Source organism: Protopterus annectens, chromosome 5.part1 (genome assembly GCF_019279795.1).
Source record: "Protopterus annectens isolate FY-2018-M chromosome 5.part1, PAN1.0, whole genome shotgun sequence".
NCBI lineage: Eukaryota > Metazoa > Chordata > Ceratodontiformes > Protopteridae > Protopterus > Protopterus annectens.
The window spans coordinates 267,504,983-267,526,229 of NC_056736.1; the positions used below are offsets into that span (position 1 = coordinate 267,504,983).

The following is a 21,247-nucleotide window of genomic DNA, read 5'->3' on the forward strand; positions in this document are numbered from 1 at the left end:
CAGTCTGGAGGACTGAGAGGAGTGGGACCTATGGCTCCTCTCAGATAATAGTGGAGATCCCAGGGCCGAGTGGATAGAGCCAATGGATGGTGATCTAGACCTCTTTCTAGTAGATGGCTCCGACAAAACTATCGGAGCCGTCTGAGTCTCAGACCTCTCGGCTCCAGCCAGAGCCGAGGTAACCGTTTTAGTCTTGGAAACATCAGCTCCAGACGGAGTCGATGTCGAAGAAGCCTTAGAGCCACCAGCGGATGGCTCTGATGCTGAAGCTGACGCCTCGGAAGGCTTGGAAGGTTTTCCTGACGCGGTCTGGGTCAGGGAGCCTTCAGGCTTTAATAAGCCTCGAAGTATCAACTTATTTTTGCGTTCCTGCAGGACTCTTGGACTGAAAGTGTGGCAGACAGAACAAGAGTCCTGCAGGTGCAAAGGTCCCAGGCAATATACACAAGAAGTGTGACCGTCTGTCAGAGACATTTTCTGAAGCACAAATCACACTTCTTAAAGCCTGAGACCTTAGAATCTTTAGACATCCCAAAGAAAAACTGTGAAACACAGACACACCTGTTAAGAAAGGGGAAAATAATCCAACCACTCCCACAATAAGTATGACTAAGGGGAAGGGAGGAGGGCCCGAAGGCCTAAGAAAATTAACAGGGGATAAACGGGAAAAACAATTAGGGGAACCCGAAGGAAACTAGGGATAGTTAACTAATAAACTGTTAAGAAAACTAATAAACTGTTAAGAAAACTATTCTAAGAAAAAAATAAGGGGATTTTGAAGTTTTACAACTATAAAAAGTCAGTAACCTGCAGAGCCGGTAGAAACAAGCACCTCGTAGCTAAAGCGGCAAACGAGATCTTGGTATTTACCGCCTAGCATTGTGGGATATAGGGGAGCCTCGAGCCGGTGGAAATAGCTCTCGAGCTTTAGTATTGGCCGAGTCGGAGCCGAGGATCAGCTCCGAACCCATCCAGCAAGAATGAAGGTGAGATTGACAACTTAACATCTAATTTTTTTAAGCTGGAGGGCTTATCCAAAAATGTGCAGGAAGATTCAAGCAATAATAGTACAATGAATGTACAAAAGAGAAAATGGATGAGAAGAAAAAACAAACTTTTTTGTTTTGTTTTTTTTTTTGAAAGGGACTACTAATGATGGTACTTGAGAGTACTGTGAAATACAGGGAGGGAAAGAAAAACTACCAACTATGGTAATCAGAGGTACTCAAAGAGTACAGTCGTTACAGTATAAAAGGTAACCAGGAAGGTATACATAGAACAGAAAAAAAAAGAATATAATTATAGCCAAGATAAAAATGGAAACTAAACTCAAAAGATAGAGTAAGACAAAGCCTTATGCTTGAGAGCTCTTAATCCATGTCTGTTCTCAATGGTAGCAAATGATATCCGAGGTATGTTAGGTTGGTGAGACATTATGGGTAAAAGGGAGGAACTCAGGAGTTCAAGAATCCTATGAACCTGTGTTCTGAGACTGCCTTCCAGACTATCTGCAAATATACAGAGCTGAGTATATTTTTTTGGTTATAGAGTTTATACTGTTAGTTGTTACTTAGATCTCTGCTGAAACTGTTGTCTCACTGTTCTGAGAGACTGATCTGCAAATATACAGAGCTGAGTATATTTTTTGGTTTTTAGAGTTTGTACTGTTAGTTGTTGCTTAGATCTCTGCTGAAACTGTTGTCTCACTGTTCTGAGAGACTGATCTGCAAATATACAGAGCTAAGTATATATTTTTTGGTTTTTAGAGTTTGCGCTGCTAGTTGTTGCTGAGATCTCTGTTGAAACGGTTTTGTCTCACCCACCCTCCCTATTTTTGGTTTGTAGTTTAAATTTGGTGGCTATTGCAGTTGCCCGCCCCACTGCAGATTTGATCTGGGACACTCCCCCAGTCCCATCTCTTTACCACATTCTACCTAATTAACTCTCTGTACTTGCTTTTAGTCCTTTTTAATTTAATTGCATTTTTTTAAACAGTGTTTGGTCTAATATTGTTACATACTCAAGTGTGCTAGCTTGCACTGCATGTGAATTGTTTCTACTACTGTTTTTGCTACTTTTCTGTAAAAGAAAAAGAAACTGTAAGCCTGTTTCCTACCTTTCCTGTAACTAGTGTTCCAGATGCAGATTTGCTGTATCCAGGACTGTATGTAAGCCTCTGTGCCCCCCCCCCCCAAGCCTTTCTGTGTAGAAGGGAAGCCTTCTAGCTTATCAGTGGAAGTGGTAAGCACTAGGTAACCTGTCTACCACATAAGGAGTGGTTCTGGTCCAGAAATTGTAGCTATTGGCCGTTTGGGCAATCTCTACCATCTCTCTCAACTTTCTGATTTGAAAGCCTGCATTTGCACTTGTTTCTGTCCTGTAAATCATCTAGTGCAGATACAGATTCTTAGTTTTAGCACTTAAATTTGCTTATTCATGCTCAGCACTTGTTCAGAACTTGTAAGCACTAAATAAGCTACTAATTACTATAGCACTCAGTCTTCCTCATTACCTAGAGGAAAACAGTTTTTGTACTTACTTTTCTCACTTGCTTAGAGATAAACAGCTCTTGTACTCACTTTCCTCACTTATCTAGAGGAAAATAGTTTTTTATTCAGGCATGTCCAAGGGTCAGCTCCCAGTGTTCTCTCCTGTCTAGCTGATGAATCTGGGTATCTTGAGGCAATGTAGAAATTGCCTCATGTACACAGACAACCCTCTCCTCCTACCACCCAACACTACAACATGTGAGAGATGCACTTATCTAGCCAAACTGGAGGTGAAGCTCTCTCCAACCAAGACTGAACTTGACAGTCATGAGAAGGTAAACACTTGCACCACACCACATTCGTCACATAGTCTCACTAAATCTACACCACCAAAATCCACACATAGTAACACAAAAACATTCGCGGAGGCTCTCAATAATAATATGTCCAAGACACAGAAACCTCCAAAGCAGAAACGCAAGCAACCTCCATCCCCCAACACAACCCAAATGACATAGCCCACAGACTCAAGTGTGCCACTCAACTACAGCCAATAAGGCAAAACAACATACCCAACACAAGAGTCACAGGTGACTCTATAGTCAGGCACACTGATGTCCCACTCACCAGGCTAAACAAGGAGAAGGTTACTGTTAGCTGCCTGTCGGGTGCCAGGATCCGCCACATAACCCACACACTCAGGTCACTCCACATCAAGTACAAATATGACTCTGTCATTGTCTATGTTGGTATGAATGACCTGAGATGTACCTCCCTGGACTACATGAAAAGAGACATGGAAGAGCTCTCCGATCTTGTAGCCCAGGCAGTTATGACCCTAGCCCTAAGTAGCATTCTGCCATCGCCCAGAATGATACCACAGTACAAGGACAAAATAATTGACTTCAACAATTGGCTAAGCTTCTGGTGTCATTCTAAGGGGATCCAGTATCTGTCTGCTTGGGATGACATGGTTGACAGACCACGATGCTTTACCACAGATGGTCGCCCCTGCGATTCCAGATACTCGCTAAGGCTCTTGCTGCCCCTATAGTGCCTTTTTTAGGCAAGGTTCAAATAACAAATTCACCACCATAACAGGGACAGGCAAGCAAAAACTGAGGGTAATGCTACTCAATGCTAGAAGTCTAAATGTCAAAATGCACTCACTCGAGGCACTCCTTAAAATGGAGAGCATCGATATCTGTGCAGTGACTGAGACCTGGTTCAAGGCTCCAGAGAGCACCCTTGCACTACCAGGCTATAACTCATACCACACGTTTCGGCCTTGTAACCTGGACCAAAACGCCAAAGGCGGAGGTGTGTCCATACTCATTAAGGATATCCACACCTCCAGGCTAGTTGCTCAGCATAATGCATCCGAGGTTATCCAAGTGCAACTAACTCTGGGCAAAACTGCAATCCAAATTGTAGCTTGCTACAGATCCCCCACCATGCCCCAGGATACACACTCCTCTTTTCTTGATGTACTGGAAAATATTAGGGTTCAACCAAACACCCTAATAATGGGCGACTTCAACTACCCCACCATTAACTGGGAAAACTACTCATGTACCAACTCCTTAGCTGAACGCTTTCTGGAATTCATAAACTCCAATGCCCTGGATCAACTTATCCACACCCCCACCAGGAGCAACAATATCCTAGACCTAGTCATTACCAACATGAGTGACCGGTGTTCCACACCTGAAGTCAACCCCTCGTTGTTCCAATCCGACCATAAGCTAAATCACCCTTGATATCCACATCCTGCCCCCACCCCCCATTAAGGAAACCACAGTAAAAAATTTCTCCAAAGCCAACTTCATGCTTCTTAAGACAGAAGTGGTGAACTTCAGGACACCCATGCAGATGGGCAATACAGTTACAACTGCTGAATCCTACACAAATGCACTCTATAAGCACTTACACGAGTGCATGGATCATGCTATCCCAAACAGAACCAAGACGCTATCCTCCCAAAAAAGGGAAGCCAATCTGGTGGTCCCCTGCTATAAACAAACTGTACAACAGAAGGAAGAAACTGCTGCAAAAGAGAGTAAAATCCCATGAGTGGAGGAGCTCCCTGGTCAGCCTCAGTAAGAAGCTGAAATCCCTTATAAGATCCTCCAAAGCTAGCTACGAAAACAAAATCACCACTAATTCCAAGGACAACCACAAAGCATTCTATAGCTATGTCAATAATCTCGATGGCAACACCCAGATCTGCTCTGAGTTACAGCACAAAGGCAAGATAATTACAGAACCAACTGATACTGCCAACATCCTGTGCTAACTTCACCCCCCCCCCTCACCCCTAAGGGGCCCATATCTACACAGGAAGAATGCAGAGTCCCAGTAATCACTACTATGCAGGTAAAAGTTGCACTCTCTAAAGCCAAAAACACAGCATCCATGGGACCGGACAACATCCCAGGCTGCATTTTACATGAACTTCAGAATGAACTGGCTCCCCACTTAAGCATCATGTTCAATAATAGCCTTGCATCAGGCTTTGTACCAACTGAATGGCGCCCAGCAACAGTTATCCCACTCCACAAAGGGGAAGCCACCACTGATCCCGGGAACTATCGACCTATTACCCTGACGAGCCTGGTCTGCAAGGCCATGGAATGTATCATCATGGAACTCATAAACAAAGACATTGGTAACCTCCAAACTCTGGATCCCACCCAGTTCGGGTTTGTGAAAGGTAGATCATGCCTCCTGAACCTGACTTGACTTCTTTGAGGCAGTCACCAAAGCCGTAGAAGAGGGTAAGGTGGTTCACACAGCCTATCTTGACCTCGTCAAGACTTTCAACACCATCCCCCATTCTGGAATTATAGCTAAACTCACTAAACTAGGTATAAATCCCTATGTCACAAGATGGGTTGCCAACTGGCTCACTGACAGAACCCACACTGTAAAAGTTGCAGACTCCAAATCTGACCTCAAAGCAGTGACAAGTGGAGTACCACAGGGTTCCGTCCTGGGACCTCTCCCGTTTGGTATCTACTTCTCTGAAGTACAGGCTAACACAGAAGGCCTCTAGCTAACGAAGTTCACAGATGACTGCAAACTAGGAGCCATAGTCAAGTCCCCAAATGATGTGGACATCCTACAGAAGGGCCTCGCTGAGACAGATGCCTGGTGTCAGAGCCATGGCCTCAAGCTCAATGCCAAAAAGTGCAGTGTCATCCCCTTTGGTAAAAATTCTGTACCCATGAACTACCACATAGGCAGCAATCTACTTAACACTGAATGCGTGATAAGAGACCTTGGGACCCAGGTGGACAGTAGTCTCTCCTTTGATAGTCACATCGCCACAACAGTCAGGAGTCCTTCTACGTGGCATACCTCATCATAAAAGGGTTCTCATCCAGGAAAAAGAGGTCATTGTTCCCCTCTACTCGACACTCGTTAGACACATTATAGAGTACAACGCCCCTTTTGGAATGTGCCTCACAAGACATCTGCAGCAGCTGGAAAGGCCACAGAAGTACCTCACAAAGAGGATTACTGGCCTCAGACAAATGCCCTATACTGACTACCTCAAAAAACTCCAGCTTTACTCGGTAGCATATCGCCTACTCCAAGGTGATCTCTGCCTAACATATAAAGCTATGTCAAACCCAGAGCTGTTGGACATGCTACACCTAAAGAAATCCCAATCCCTCCGAGCTACACGCTCTAGGGACCTAAACCTTGTCACCACAATAAACAGGATATGCTGGAGGGATAGATTCCTGTCCCATAGACTTCCCATAGTCTGCAGCAGGCTACCCATCTATGTCAAGCAAAGTTTTTCATTAGCGCTCTTCAAGAAAAATCTTGATGAGTGGATGGGAAATAGGAAATACACCCCGGGGATCACTGTGTCTCTGCTCGACAGTGGCACAGGAAAATAACTTTCTTGGGTGGCGTAAGCCAGGGAACCTGGCTGGCTAGGCTTTCATAGGCCCTTGGGACGATAGCCTAGTACCTACCTATGAACCTATGATCTCAAAGAAGCAGCTGAGTCTCTCGGATCCGAACCCAACACTTGAGGAACAAATGAAAATGGATATCAGATTAAAGGTTAATTTATTTACTGTAGTACGTATGAGATTTACAATCTTAGTATTATTTTATTAAATACACCTTGCACGTTCTAATACTGCCTATAATTAACTGGTAACTCATTTAATTAAGGAAGACAGATCCAAAAAATGCCTGGATGCCATAAGCAGCTATAGCTGTTAATTGGAAGAGTACAAAAGAGGTGCTATAGGACTGAATGAGATATACCTGGGATGCAGAGGCTGTAACAACACAAAGCTACGAATAGCTACAGTATGGTCAAACTGGAGTCCTGCGAGAAAGTGACAATTTGGCAGGGGGGACAGAGGGAGGGAAAGTTGAGGAGGATGGAAGAGGGCAACACAGATCTAATGTTATGGCAAGAAATTAGTTTTTGTATCTGATGATGCCTCTTCCATCCAACTTCGGCTGATGGGACAGAGTTCTCAATTACTATAAACCCAGGGAAGTCTCATAGAAGGATATTTCGGAAGATGATGGAACCAAAAGAAGCCATAGACCAGGAATGCAAGTCCAGCTTGTAGTGAGATATAAAGGTACGCACAGTAGGCCAAGAAGCAGCTGCACAAATGTAATCAATAAGTACTTTTGAGAAGTAGTCTGAAGAAGTAGCTACTGCCCCAGTAGAATGAGCTTTGGAATAACAGGGCAAGGCTAAACTGTAAGAGTAAGACTATTCTGTTTTCATTTACTGTTCCATTTAAACTGTTGTTAGGATGATTATTAGCTTGAGTAAGAAGCTGCAAGAATAATATGAAATATAAAGGGTTAATTTAGAAATAGTATAAAATGCTGAAAATTAGAAAGTAGTAAGTGTGCTAGCAAACGTATATAGCTTAATTAGATACTGGCATCCACGCATAAAGGAGTACGTTATTGAGAAACAGAGTTTTGTAAAAATAGCCATGCAGATGGTAGTTGGAAAGACATCAATAAAATAAAGAAATGTAACATCAAGCAAGATAATGCTGGAACACCAAGTTTTGGATAATGCAAAACTGACTTTCCCAGGACCACCGAACTTCAGAAAACCAAGGACAATCATAAATTAAGAGAACAAAAAGAATTGATCAGACTCTGGTATAGATATGAGTGTGTATAAACAAGCTTTGTGAATTTGCCGTAGAGAGTTGACAGTATCTGGATAGCGTGCTTGTAGACCCAAAAGTAGAATGTAATAGTAAACGTATTAACTGCAGCAGTTTGTCTCAGTGTATTTATTGTTCTTAGTACAATACAGTAATAGAAAGTAGTTGGTCACAGTAAATAGTTAATATACTGTGGTATGCATGTGTACTAATGCAAGTAACAGCAAGAAATCAACAGAAGACGTGCGTATAATTTTTCATAAACCTTCTTCCTTATAAACATATGAAATGCATTCAGATAGCCACCTGCATACAGTCACTTTAGAAACCCATTTTCCCAATTTGAATAAAGAGAAAACAAAGCAGATTAGTTCGGTGTAGGCAAAATCTCAGTTGTCGATGAACATCGATCAAATATAAAATGTACCCCCTTTGTGATGTAGATATTCTACCACTGCCAACCAATATGTGCTGTGGATATCCCACCACTGCCAACCAATACGTGACGTCCCACCACTGGACCAGTAATCATGGAGGCTCAATCCTCACCACTGGCACCTGTGGGGAATGTTTACTGGGAGGACAACAGGTACACACACAGTATTTCCAGATGCAGGTCTCTGCATCAACTGCAATTTCCCTTAAGAGCACACATAGACCACAGTCAGTCCAGGGCTGGTTTCTCTCATTTTCTCCAGATCCCCAGAAAGACTCCCCACTGGCACAGCTATAGAGATGAAATCTCAGCTGAGTGTCCAAGCCAAGGCTTCCAGCACCCTCTCTGTCTAACCAGTGCTTCGTGTCACTGCCCAAGTAGCTGACACACACATACTCAGATTTCACACACACACACGTGGGAAAGGCTGACACAGGTTTACTAGCTATGCCCCCTTCTGCCCAGACTATAAGGTAGGTATGACTGCCACCAGACACTCCTTCCAGCTATCTTAAGGCTCTACCAAAGGTACCCAATATACTGAGTGAAATTAACATTAACACAAATGGCAGTTTGACCATGAGCAAGGCAATTAGGAGTGGCCCACACACTATCACCAAATAAATATGCAAGTACTCTCAAAACTTAAATATCTCTACAAAGATTAGCCACAATGAAAAGGTTTAAATATATTTACTAATAAAACACAGAAGAAAATACTAAGTGTATATTCACAGTGACATCAGACTTCAAATCACAGGATATATTTAAAATAACACTGACGGACAGGCTCAGACAAATAAAGAAAAACAATATCTAAACTAAGCTTCACTATATTCTTGAGTGTATCCAAGAGAGTTGCTATCCCTACTTACTTAAAAGAGCAAGGCACATGATGTGGTGAATGGTCCTTCTTACTGTTGCCAGGCCCAAGACATTATACAGAGCTGTATTCTAAGAGACTTCTCAAAATAATATCTAAAATATTACTTCTAAGATGGCTTGCAGAATGACATCACTTCTGGTCATCTGGCTTCTAGTTCCCTTGCAAAACCTGCATTGCTGGAAGCTGGCAGGACTTAGCACCTACCTGTAAAAATACACACACAAGGGCTTTTGCTCAGATCTTTGGCAGGTGCTGGAAGTCATAAAACAACTGCATAGGTCTACACTTCCAGAGTAGTAATTAGTTCACCTCAAAGAATATACAGAAAGCTTCCTAGTACAGACTGTATCTCTGGCTGCACTGAAATCTATGAGACAGTATCTTTATGGCCTAGCCTATAAAGTGATTTAATTTCAGATAGTTTCTTGGACTGAGGTTAGAGGTTAACCTCCTGTCTGCTAGTCTTCTCTGTTAAAACGTATACATTTAGACATAAACCACACGGTTGCAAGGAGTCACTGATACCAAACATGGCTTGACTAAAGGCTTTTAATATCACTTCACAAATAGATTAACGCCAACACTGCACATACGTTTCTGTCCCTCTAAAGACTTCTTCAAACAGAAATAGTACATCAAACAGTAATTGAGGCTTACATAATAACTAGTTAACTAATCAACCAATAAAAGCACATACATTTAATTGTCTCCATTTCTCTTAAATAACCCTAACTAGAAAATGCATAATTTATTTATTTATTTACATTTGTTTACTGAGAAATTCCGACTGGACTCAGGTCCTTTTTCAACAAATGCCCGGGGAAAAAAGCTCCACATCATGTACATGATAGATACAAAGTTGCAGCAATAGTAAACATTACAGGCTGTTGGCTTTAATACAATAACAAAATATTGATTATCAACAGTATATACAGAAAATGTTGCAAGTTAAGACAGTTTCTTGTCATTTATCATATTAGTAACAAAGTTGTCAGACAAGATGTTAAAGTATGTAAAGACAACTAGCTATTTCTGACTGTGGTTAGTAGTGGCGGTAGTATAGTTGGGTTAAGAGTCTAGGTGGGGGAGGTAGGGGTGGGGTGTTGGTCTGGATTAGAACAAGGACAAAGCAAGGACAAGGACAATTAAATACAGACTATAAATATCAATACAAATACATAAATAATGGGATGACAGTAAAGGTGAACAACTTCCTATATTAAAACATGTTTAAATCTATTTAAAAACATAAAATAACATTTTATTATAAAATTTATTATAAAAAATTCTTCCAGCATTTCTAACAAGCATTTTTATGCTCAACTTCTGAGAGACATGCTTGGCTACAAACATCTGCATTAGAAGCTGAAGTTAAGTGAAACTTGCAGTAGTGTATTTTAGTCTTCTGCCAAGTACAAACTTGCAGTTTTGAAAGTACTGTATTTTCATTTTTTCTATTTCCTAATTGTGTTTCACTGGACAGTGTGCTGTATGTCTCTCTGCTATAAGAGGGGGGAGGTGTTATCACTTCTTTGTTATCGGATATTTAATAGCCTAGAGGGATTCCTCTGTACTTTAAGTGCTAGCCACAAAGTTTGAGAAATCATTATATGCTCAACTTCTGAGAGACTTGCTTGGCTACAAACATCTGCATTAGAAGCTGAAGTTAAGTGAAACTTGCAGTAGTAGTGTATTTTAGTCTTCTGTTAAGTACAAACTTACAGTTTTAAAAGTACTGTATTTTTCATGTTTTCTGTTTCCTAATTGTGTTTCATTGAACAGTGTGCTGTCTCTCTCTCTGCAGTTAGTTCTCCACCCACCTTCCCTGTTCCTGTGTTGGTATTAGTGCTGGTGGCTCTGGAATTGCTCGCCCCTAAGTCTGTATTAGAACACTCCTCCTGGGTCCATCTCATTTGCACACTTAACAGAGTACAGTGAGATCATATTCTGAGTCCTGTGTTCACTCTACATAATACAGAGAGAATTTGAGAAGGCCAACCCACCTAGGTTCTTCCTTCCTCTCCCCTTGCACTTAAGAAAAAAAAATTGCACTTTATTCATCTGCTTTTACTGTATTTGTGTTTCCTCCTATTTTATTTTGCTTTTCTTAAAAGTACTCAATTTCTAGACTAGCCCGGTCAACAAATGTAAAATAAAAATAAATAAATAAAATAAAATATTTATTCTGCTGCATTTATTACTGTTTGGTAGTAGCCTGATTAAATTGTACCTGTTATTCTAAGTCTTTTGGTTTAAGCACTTGGACTTCATACAGGCTGTTTTACATTAAGAAGGTTTGTGGTCTGCACTGTTGTGGCAGAACAGATAGCTTACATCCTTCTAAGCTGGGAATTGCTGACTGAAGGCCCAGTGTCTGCTATTCTAAAAGTGTATTAGTTCTGTCTTAAGCACTTGGGCTTCAGGACAGTTATTCTACATTAAGTGGGTTTGTGGTCTGCATTCTTGTGGGATGAGAGACTGGATTCTGCCCTTCTGAGCTGGGAATTTCTAGTCACAGGCTTATTGTGCCTGCTTATTTGAACTGTTTCTTTCTGAAATTGGTGTGCCTTCTTGCTGTAGCATAGACCAGATTCAGGCCTGCTGAATATAGCTTTGTTTGTATAACGTGAGCACTGATCCAGGCCATCTTTTTTTGGAGAAGGTTCCCCTGCACCCTAGTAGCAGGAGTGTGCACAGTAAGAACTTGTCTGACTGAAGACTGCTGGAACAGGGCTCAGTTTGAGCTGTTTTCTGGTTAATTGGGTAACTTGTTTAAATTAGTTTGTTCGTTTTCTATTGTTTGATATATATATAAAAAAAAATTTGCACTTTATTCATCTGCTTTTACTGTATTTGTGTTCCTTCCTACTTTATTACTAGGGGCATTGAGTACAATTCTGATCTGCGATATATAACAATAAGTATCCTTTTCTGTGCATTTAAAGCGGGGTTTTTTTATTGTATCTGCTTTATTTTCTGGAAAAAAAAACAAAAAAATATACTTGTTTCCCGCTTTTCAAAGCTAGTATAGTCCAGTTTTCAGATTAGTGCTGAATTCAGGGCCGTGTTACAAATCTCTGTGTTTGCCGATACCTTACTTGGACAGAAGGAAGTTTGTCTGTTCACCTGTGAGAGAGGGGAGCTTTGAGCAGCCTATCTGTCCCTGGAGGAGTGGTTTCAGCCCAGAAATTAGTAGTTTATTGGCCATTTTGGGCTAATTTCCCTTTTTCATTTCCCTGCTATAAATACTGCATTTGTCCAGTTTTGCACATTGGGCAGCGCCAGTTAGCTAGGGTAAAACTATTCCCAGCTCCACAAAGTCTCCTCTTCAATTTTTCCCTTGGAACTAGACAAACTTTCAACTTAAGCACTCAAGCCATTCATTTCTCAGCCTGGCACTTGCTCAAAACTTATAGCAAGCACTTATAAACCCTAGCATTAAACTCTCCTGTACTGTACAGAAGGACAAGGCACTCTATTCGATCTTACCAGCCATCCAGTAAAACAGTTCACTGTACCTATCCAGGCATGTCCAAAGGGCAGTTTCAGGTGTACTCTCCAGTCCAACTGGTGAATCTGGACATTTTGAGGCAATGTTACAACTGCCTCATGTACACAGACAACCCTCTCCTCCAACCACCAGACACTAATACATGTGAGAGATGCAATTATACAGCCAAACTGGAGGCTAAGCTCTCTCAACCCAAGACTGGATCAGACAGTCAAGAGGAGAAGGGAACTACTTGCATCACACCACCAGTCTCACACAGACCCATTAAACCAGCACAGGCAAAAAACACACATAAATGCATGAAAACATACTCGGAGGCTCTAAATAAAAATCTGCAAAGCCAACAGAGACCTCCAAAGCAAACATCCAAGCAACCTCCACCCCTCCAACACAAACCATGAAACACATACTTCACAAAACCAGTGTGCCATGCAATCACAGCACTTAAGGCAAAATAATGTATCCAACATACTAGTAATAGGTGACTCTATAGTCAGGCACACTGACGTCCCACTCACTAAGCTGAATAAGGAGAAGGTTACTGTTAGCTGCATGTTGGGTGCCAGGATCTGCCACATAACACAAGCACTCAGGTCAATCCAGAACAAGTACAAATATGAATCTGTCATTGTCCATGTTGGTGTGAATGACCCGAGCCGTACCTCCCTGGACTACATGAAAAGAGACATGAAGAGCTCTCTGATCACATAACCCAGGCCGGTATGACCCTGACCTTGAGTAGCATCCTGCCCTCACCAAGAATGATACCATGGTATAAAGAAAAAAAATCTTGATTTCCACAACTGGCTAAGTTTCTGGTGTCATTCAAAGGGGATCCAGTGTCTGTCTACTTGGGATGACATGCTCGACAAGCCATGCTGCTTCGCTAGAGACGGCTTGCACCTGTCACCCTTAGGGTTTCAAATACTGGCCAAGGCTCTTGCCACCCCCCATAGTGCCTTTTTTAGGCAAGGCTCAAAAGAGAAATCCACCACCGTAAATAGCACAAGTAACAAAAAACTGAGGGTAATGCTACTCAGTGCTAGAAGTCTAAACCTCAAAATGCACGCACTCGAGGCACTCTTCAGTATGGAGAAAATCGATATACGTGCAGTAACCGAAACATGGTTTAAGGCTCCAGAGAGCACCCCAGCACTACCAGGCTACAACTCATACCATACATTTTGGCTACAGAACTGAAACCAAAATACAAATGGTGGGGGGTATCCATATTCATCAAGAATACCCACACCTCCAGGTAAGTGGCACAGCACAATGCTACAGAAATCATCCACGTGCAACTAACGGGCAAAACTGTAATTCAAATTGTAGCTTGCTACAGATCACCCATGTCCCAGGACTCCTATTCCACGTTTCTGGAAACATAAAGGTCCTACCAAACACCCTAATATTGGGTGATTTCAATTACCCAAACATTAACTGGGAGAACTACTCAAGTACTAACTCCCTTGCCCAACATTTCCTAGAATTTATAAACTCAAATGCCTTGGTTCAATAATTGGTCAGCACTCCCAACAGAGGCGACAAAAATATTGGACCTGGTCATCACCAACATGGGCGACCAGTGTTACACACCGGAGGTCAACCCCTCGCTGGTTAGATCTGACCATAAACAAATCACTCTGGATATCCACATTCCACCCCCACCCCCAGACAAGGAAACCACTGTGAAAAACTTTTCAGATTCAAACTTCACGTTACTTAAGACCGAGGTGGAAAGTTTAAAAGCCCCCATGCTGAAGGACAACGTGGTCCAAACTGCAAAATCCTTTACTAATGCATTCTACGGCACCTACAAGAATGCATTTATCATGCCATCCCAAGCAAAACCAAGACTCACTCCTCCAAGAAAAGGAAACCAGTCTGGCGGACTCCTGCCACAAACAAGGTATACAATAGGAGGAGGAAACTAGTACAGAAAAGAGTAAAATCCCAAGAAGGGAAGACATCCCTGATTAGTATCAGCAAGAAACTACGATCCCTCATAAAATCATCCCAGGCGAGCTTTGAAAGAAAAATTGCCAAGGACTCCAAAGATAACCACAAGGCATTCTCTAGCCATGTCAAAAATCAAGTGGCAATGATCAGATCTGCTTGGAGTTGGTGCAAAATGGCACAAAATACACTGAACCGACCGATATTGCCAACATCGTGGCAGACAGGTTCAGCGCAAACTTCACCCCCCTCTCACCCCCAAAAGGGCCCATAACCATACCAGAAGAATGTAGAGTCCCTGAAATCACAGACACTCAGGTTAAAACAGTCCTCTCCAAAACCAAAAACACAGCATCAGTGGGACCGGACGGTGTCTCAAGCTGCATCCTACATGAGCTCAAAGACGAACTAACCCCTCACCTAAACACACTGGTCAAACTCAGCCTCTCCACAGGCTACGTACCCATAGAGTGGTGCACATCAATGGTTATTCCGCTCCACAAAGGTGGAGCCACAGCAGACCCCGGAAACTATCGCCCTATAAGTCTGACTAGCTTGGTCTGCAAGGCTATGGAGCACATCATCATGGAACTCATTAACAGAGACATTGGGAACATCCAAACACTGGACCATACCCAGTTCGGCTTTGTTAAGGGCAGATCATGCCTCCTAAACCTGGTGGGCTTCTTTGAGACAGTTAACAAGGCTATAGATGAAAGAAAGGTGGCACACAACCTTCCTAGACCTCGCTAAAGCCTTCAACACCATTCCCCATTCTGGTACTATACACAAGCTCACCAGCCTGAACATAAACCCCTACGTCACAAGATGGGTTGCCAACTGGCTCACGGACAGAACCCACATGGTGAGAGTTGCAGGAGCTAGGTCCGACTCTAAACTGGTTACAAGTGGCGTTCCCCAGGGCTCAGTCCTAGGACCCCCCATTCGGCATATACTTCTCAGAGGTACAGGCAAGCACAGGAGGACTATGGCTGACCAAGTTCGCAGACGACTGCAAACTAGGGGCTATAATTGACTCTCCGGCTGACACAGACATCCTCCAAAAGGGTCTCACTGAGACAGATACCTGGTGACAAAATCATGGCCTCAAGCTAAATGCCAAAAAGTGCATAGTCATCCCCTTTGGTAAAAACAAAGTACCCACAAACTATCACATAGGTGGTAGTCCCCTAAATACGGAAGACGTAATAAGGGATCTGGGGACCCAAGTAGATAGTAATCTCACCTTTGATAATCACATTGCCAAAGTGGTTAGAAAATCCTTCTATGTGGCCCACCTAATCACAAAAGGGTTCGCATCCAGATTAAAAGAGGTCATTGTGCCCCTCTACTCATCACTCATCAGACCCATCATAGAGTACAACGCCCCACTTGGGATGTACCTTACAAGACACCTGCAACAGGTGGAAAGACCACAGACGTACCTCACCAAGAGGATCACTGGCCTCAAACAGATGCCCTATGCAGCTCGACTGAAGAAACTCCAGCTGTACTCGGTTGCATACCACCTACTCAGAGGTGATCTCTGCCTGACATACAAGGCCATGTCCAACTCAGAATTGATGGACATGCTCCACCTAAAGAAAACCTTATCCCCTCGAGCCACATGCTCCAGGGATCTAAACGTCACCACAACAATAGGACATGCTGGAGGGATAGATTCCTGTCCCAGAGACTTCCCATGCTTTGAAACAAGATTCCAATCTACATTAGGCAGAGCTCCTTGCTAACACTCTTCAAAAGAAGCCTTGACGAGTGGATGGGAAACAGAAAGTTTACCCCGGGGATCACTTCAGTGGCTCTGCTGGACAAAGGCACAGGGAACTAATCTAAGGGGGCGGCGAAAGCCAACACATTCTGGCTAGGCTTATAAATGCCTTCGGGCAGATAGCCTAGTACCTACCTATGAACAACTAAATCCTCATGAATGTGCTACCATCTAGTGGTCATAATAAATAATTACAATGACTTCACCTCCTAAAATAAATATCTAAAATACCAAAAACCAGCATGAACACATGTAAGGTGCAAGACTGTCAAAAACCTTCACTAATGTTCACATTAAAATACCTCATAATTTAGCTGCCCTTAGTTTTAACAGTGGGGCAATGGAAACATACTCATTTAATCCGGGAAATCTACCGGAGTCCAAAGTGACCTACCAGTAAACCTCCTGGTACTCCAGTTTTATTTCCCATAAACCCCTTGGATATCCTTTGGTACTATTTCAATAACAAAAATTAAAAATTTGGCCTGAACACATTCCAGGGTATGCTTAAACAGTGCGTTCTTTTAATTTCTTATCCGGATATCATAACCATGCTCGTATATCCGTCTTTTTAATTTTCGCTCAGTCTTCTCCACATAAAAAGCCTGGCACTGAACACAGGTAGCCAGGTATACTAATATACTGGTATTACAGTTACTGAAACTAGAATTGTGCAAGACCTTGTCTCTATCCTTAATCTCCATATAACTCACATTCAAAATAAAATTACATTGACCACACGCACCACATTTAAAAGTACCATGTTTTCTGCCTCACTCATGGCCATTTGACGTGTTCTGTCTTCCAAGCAAATCTTTTAAATTTCTTCCCCTTCTATAAATAATTTTAGCCAGTTGTTCTTGTAAACCTCTAAGGTCTGCTAGGGACATAAACCTATCCCATTCCTTAGAAAAAATATTCTGAAAACTCCTAGAATCTAAATTGTATTCCATGGCAAAGGCCATCTGATAATCATTATTGTTCCCATTTACCAAGTGGGCAATTGTAGTATCTCCCTTCTTCCCCATAATGGGAAAGTATCTGGTATCTCTAAGGCTCATCACATAATTCATAACATCCGTCAACATTTCCTTAGGGTATCCCCTTTCAAGAAATAACCCTTCCAGTTATTCACATTCCTTTAAAAAATCTTCATATGTATAAGTCAGCCTGCTAGCCCTAATAATTATGTATGTGATTTTATTGGTTGATTAGTTAACTGGTTATTGTATAAGCCTCAATTACTGTTTGATGCACTATTTCTGTCCGAAGAAGTCTTTAGAGGGACGAAAACGTATGTGCAGTGTTGGTGTTAAATCTATTTGTGAAGTGATATTAAAAGCCTTTTGTCAAGCCGTGTTTGGTATCATTGACTCCTTGCAACCCTGTGGTTTATGTTACTGGTTGTTTTCGAGGGTTGTGTCTTCTGTTTTTACTTGGAATATACATTTAGACAGTTACAGTAGTGCATGTACATTTCTGTTCTCTGTCCTGTAGGGCACACTGTGGATACATTTCAAACACAAGCACTTTACAAATACCTTTTCAACACAACTGTCTGTACAAATCAGTTTGATATACACACGACAAACAGTTCTAACACATTTGTAGTACCAGCAACTCGTATAAATAAATTTGATATTCACAAATGACATACAATTATTTACAAAATTCCAGCTAGCTGTGCTGGCAGTACCTCCTTTTGTCACACCCTTTATCAGAAAAAATCGAAAAGAAAGCAGGCAGACTAATAGTTTGATTCAAAGTAAACTTCAAAGACACCTTAGTAAGAAAAGTAGGATTAGTTCAAAGTGATATCCCATCTTTCTGAAAAATCAAGTATGGAGGTTTACAAGAAAGTGCTTGAAGCTCTGAAATTCTTCGAGTGGAGGTAACAACTACCAGTAAGTGTCTACCAAGAAAGATACTTCAACTCTGCCGTCACAGCTTGTTCAAAGGGGATGGGGGGTTATCAAGGCCTGAAGTATGACGGTAATGCTCCATGGTCAAAGAGGATCCCTTAAAGGGGGAGCAAAGAAGAAAGCTACCCCTTAGAAAAGCTTTACAGAACTTCAAAGAAGCAATGGAAGCTTGTTTCTCTACCACATGGAAATCTTAGATGGCAGCCACCTGAACTTTAATGGTGCAACAGCAAGTCCCACCATAGGATCACAGGAAGTTAGTAGGCTATTGGCCCTGAGGCCCTTACAAGCCTAGCCAAGAATTTAGCCTTGTTCCAACAAGTCAACACCCGGTGCCCTTGTCCAGCAGGGACACAGGTGGAATCCCAGGGGTGTATTTTCTGTTCCCCATCCAGTTATCCAGGTTATGCTTAAAAAGGGTTAATTGCATGACATGGAGAGGGAGTCTAGTCCACAGAAGATGGAGTCTCTGGGACACAAGTCTCTCCTGCTAACATGTCCTATTGATGTCACAGACCATGTTGAGGTTGTGTGTGCAGGTTACTCGAGTGAAGCTTGACTTGCGGATATGCAGCAGTCCCATCAAGGTGGGGTCTGAGATTGCTTTGTATGCCAAAGGTCACCTTCATTTGTCTTAATTCTAGAGTCTTGCCAAAGGACACATCCTCTAGAGAAGATCTAAGGAACCCTCCCCCTCATCAAAATCAATATCCTCAGTGAGTAACTCCTGAGGGGAGTCTTAAGTCTCTCATCTTGCACACATGCTTTTGGTGTACTTCTACACTGGGATGCTCCAAGAAAAACTCTGAAGCAGCCAGAAAGTCTACAACGTGAACTGATTCGAGACCTTTAAGGGCTGTCTGTCTCAAAGTGGCAGGAAGAATAGGAAGAAGAGGACCTGAAGAAGTTAGCAGGTCGAGGGACAGCTCTGACTGTAAGAAATATGCCTGCTCTCTAGACTTAGGGAGGTCTCTAATAAAGATCGCAAAGGCCAAAGATGATACTGGTCCCAAAGCAAGCTCTGCAGTATCCGAAGAACTTCACAAGGGCATGATCTGAGCAACAATCCGACTCAGATCCAAAGAAGACACTAGAGCTGAGCTGTCAAGAGCTGAAGCACTGAGATGAAGGGAAGAATCCAAAAACCTCGGAGAACAGGACCCATCCAGATTAGACACCAGAGTCAATTATGTCAGAGATATTGCCAGAGTTGAAGAGAAACAGTCCTTCAGCTTTGACACAGGCAATTCTTGGGAATCACTCAGATCTATAGGCACTATATCCAAAGGTCAGATCAGAGAAGGTGCAACCACAAAAGGAGAAGGAAGGGCAGGTCCCAGCACCCTCCCCCCCAACAGTGGTTAGCATAGAGAAGACCCCCAGCTGGATCACAGTCATCAAGAACTTATTCATCTTGTCCACATCTGCTTCAGGTAGACTCCTGAATGACCTAAATGACCTAAGAGAAGAGGATTTGGAAGGTGACCTGGAGGGTTCCTATTAGAACCACGAATGCTGGAAATTTCGAATGGCATATGGTTGACACCATATGATCGGAATTTCAAGTGTTCGTAGGTTAAACTTAACGGCGCTGTTCGGTGCAGAATGGGAGAATTTCCCTTTTCTGCACTGAAGTGCGATCTCGGAGTTGGTATATTTAAGTAGGGGGTGTGGAAGATGCAGGGGGGCTTGCCCCCCTACCTGCACCGTTAAGGTTTTTTTTTTTTTTTTTTTAAATTATATATTCGAACTTTTAAACTTTGATCATATGTTGTCGAACATATGGGATTCGAAGTTTAGAAAGTTTGAATATATAATATAGACCCGACCTGGAAATACGCTGAAAAGATCTTTCTTGTAGGAAGGGAGAGCAAAGTCTCTAACAGGTTCAGGTGAAATCCTGGATCCAGTAATGGGCGGAGTAGGAGATCTGACCCTGATCAAATCGAAAACTGTAGTCAGTCCCAAAGCCTTCTGTACCTTTGCAGCCAAATCCAATAGGACTGTCAGATCAGAGGACCTTTTTCTAGGTTCCTTCTCCCGGTATGTCTCAGAAAGCTTCTCACAAGAAACCTCTTTATTCTTGTCTTTGTCTGTCGTTTACCTTTTCTCTCTTATTTTTGTCTGTTGATTTCTTAAGAGAGATGAAAATGATTGTGAGAGGTTGCCTTTCCCGAAGGAGGCAGGGAGAAGCCCCTTTAAGGTCAGCTTTGACTGCTGGTCAACCAAAGCTCTGGCTCCAAAAGCACAGCAATCTTTGTCAAGATGAGAGGCCCTCAAACAGTATACACACACAACGCGTGTGTGTCCTGTGGGGAAATTTTATGGCCACAAGAACTGCACTGTTTTAAAACCAGAAATCTTGTAAGATATTCTGAAGAACAAAGTTTGCACAAACTACTAAGGGATAGTATCATCAAGCTACCAGAACAATACTAACTAAACCATCTAACAAAAAATAACAAACAAACCCTTCAGATTTTAACAATAACCCTTAACGATCACCAGGAAAAAGTTAACACACACTAGGAGAAAGATATATTTTTTTTTGTAGAGATATTTGTGTACAAGGGAAAGAAGCAGAAATCATCACAAAAACCTAGAAAGAGGTAAAGGAAAAATACTAAGCACTAGCTACAAGCAGAACAACTATCCAAAAAAAGAACGCATCTGTAGCACTTGAACAGTAAATGAGATCGGAGGTATTCAGTTGACAAACTGGAATTACGGGCAGGGGGAGGAGTCTGAGCCTTGGATCCAAAAGATACAGAACTGTTTATGTCTAATCCACACAGATCTGATAGACCCATCAGTTAAAGATAAATGGAAGAGACAACAATGCATTATTCCATTTCATACAAAATAGAGTGACATCCTTACTTCCTTTAAGGTAACTCTTGTTGTTGGGATGGGCACCTATAAATTTGTCCTGGGCTTGAACTGGTTTGTCCTGGAGGCAGGTGGTATCCAATGTGGAAGAGTTCTACCAAAATGATTATGGTCTATGGACTGCCTCTGCCTTCTCTACTCATTGAACCTGTGAACCTATATACTGTTCCTTTTCACACATTCAGCCTCACAGTTTTG

At 42.2% G+C, this 21,247-nt stretch overlaps 1 protein-coding gene across 1 annotated transcript in view; it reads right to left on the reverse strand.

Annotated features, from left to right (window-relative positions):
- Positions 1-21,247, reverse strand: part of SLC22A15 (solute carrier family 22 member 15) — a 1,628,958-nt gene that overhangs the window by 1,247,070 nt on the left and 360,641 nt on the right. The window lies entirely within an intron of this gene.